This window comes from Penaeus monodon, chromosome 8 (genome assembly GCF_015228065.2).
Source record: "Penaeus monodon isolate SGIC_2016 chromosome 8, NSTDA_Pmon_1, whole genome shotgun sequence".
NCBI lineage: Eukaryota > Metazoa > Arthropoda > Malacostraca > Decapoda > Penaeidae > Penaeus > Penaeus monodon.
The window spans coordinates 16427409-16429908 of NC_051393.1; positions in this window are offsets into that span (position 1 = coordinate 16427409).

A 2500-nucleotide genomic window follows, 5' to 3' on the forward strand; every position below is an offset into this window, starting at 1 on the left:
AAAAAAAATTGGACAAGCTACACTGATTCCCTTCCCGCCTCGCCTCGCCTCGCCTCGCCTCGCCTCGCCTCGCCTCGCCTCGCCTCCCTTTCTTTCAAAAAGGAAAATCTCCCATAATTGGAGGCGGGCGTTCAGGTCTACTTAGAAAATGGAGAGGAAAGTTGTAATGAGTTAATACACAGAGGACGCCGCGCCCGAGGACCGAGAGCGACGCCTGTTTTACTTTGGTTGTTTTGGTTTGTTAAAAAAAAAAAAAAAAAAAAAAAACGGGAGATGAGGCGAGAGAGAATTCGCACGTTAATCTTAATATACGATGGTCTAATTTTGCTTTTTAAAAAATTGCCCGTCTTCAAAAACGAATATTGCTGGGAAGTAATTTGCATATTTTATATCTAAACGGTGTATGACATTGATCTGTAATATATATATATATATATATATATATATATATATATATATATATATATATATATATATATATATGTGTGTGTGTGTGTGTGTGTGTGTATATATATATACATATATATAGTGGGTCATCACTAAAGCACCAGGTTTTTCATAATCAGATTTTTTTCGACCTGAAACCGAAGATAATCATAACATAAGCAAAAACATATTGGCTATAAAAAGTTCCACTTATTCCTAAAACACCTTTGCAAGATTTCACTCATCACAGAAGCATGATTTAGCAGTCAGTCAGTCAAAATATACAACGCGAACCAAACTGAAGAAACGAAATATCATACAAAATGGTGTTGTTATTAACGAACACAACCTTGTAAGAATTATGAATTTGCGAAAATGGGATATTCCTTATAGCCTTACGCCTTGGAATCTTGGTTAAACACTCTCCGTCCTTATAGAATGCGCTTCCTAAACCTTTTTCCCTAATCTTCCGTCTTGCTCGGCCTCCAAGCACAGAGCTTCGAGAAAAAAAAACGTATCATCGCATATAAATAAGGAGGGATTTACAGAAGCTCACGAAATAATATGTGCGTGCGTGTGTTTTTATACCAACAGTGCATTTCGCAAAACGGGTAGAAATACACAAAATGCAATAAGGAAAAGCCGTCCAACACCCGATCATTCCCCCATTCCGAATTCCAAGAGATAATTCCATTCCCAAAACACTTTCGACAAGAGGTATTCCAGACGTCGCTTTCATCCCGAGGTACTTCAGCATCCTCCTCTCGCCGGCATCTCAGGCCTCTCCACCCCCTCCCCCTCCCTGCCCCCCTCCCGCTCCTATCATAACCCTTCAGAGGATGTTCCTTCAAGACGGTTTGCCGGGGCGACGGCAGGAGGAGGAGGAGGTGATTGGGAGGAAGAAGAAGGGGAAGACGAAAGAGAAAGGAAGGAGAAGAGGAAGGAGATGAGGGGGCAGAAAAATACGTGACGGTGTAGGATATAAAGATGAAGAAAGAAGGGGAAAAGATAGGCCGGAGAAGATTGCTGCGAAGTGGAAAATGAATAGAAGATTATGAGGAAGAGGAGGAACATTGTGATAAAAAGTGAGGGGCATGACTTATCATTCATTTATGTATCATCATTATAACCGTCATCATTATCATCATCATTGTTATTGTTGTTGTTACTGTTATCATTATCATTATATTTATCATCATAATCATCACCACCATCACCATCATCATCATCATCATCATCAACACCACCATCATCATCATCACCACCACCATCATCATATTCATTATTAGTGATAATCATTATCATCATCATTATTATTATTACGTGTAATGAGTGTATCACTCAGTACAAAATGCAAGAGTGAGGTGTATAAAACTGTGGTTAGGCCGGCAATGCTATATGGAGCAGAAACGTGGCCTATAAAACAAGCCCAAGAGAGGAAATTGGAAGTGGCTGAGACGCAGGATGAGGAATGAATGGGTAAGAGGAAGGTTGTAGAGGAAAGCGGGTTACGGGGGTTCGGCCATCGAGATGGAAGTAGAATGAAGAAGGAGCAGAGGAATGTCCAAAATGAGATGGAAAGACAGAATCGCAAACGATACGAAAGCGAAATTCTTGAATGCTGAAGAAGTGAATTTACAGAAGTAGATGGAGAAGACTAGACAGGAAAAGCGACCCCATCTAGAAACGGGACAAAGTTACTGTAACAGAAGAAGAAGTGTATCAATAAATCAATTGTTCAAAGACTGTATATTCAACATGGATCACAAAATGAAATTGTATTAGTTCTTACAAGATGAAATGTCAAATGACATGTTAAGTTTATTCAGGTATTCCAATGCATCAAGTTAAACAACACAATTATATTTCTTTCAGAATTCCATAAATATCCCCTTCTTACTATAATCATTACTATTATTATCATCAAGGTTATTATCATTAGTATTACTGATACTATAATTATTATTTTTAGTGTTGTCATTATTGTTATTACACGTAGTAGTAGTAGTATCATTATTATTGTTGTGTTATTACTGTTATTTTTATTATTGTTGTTGTTGTTATTAATATTATT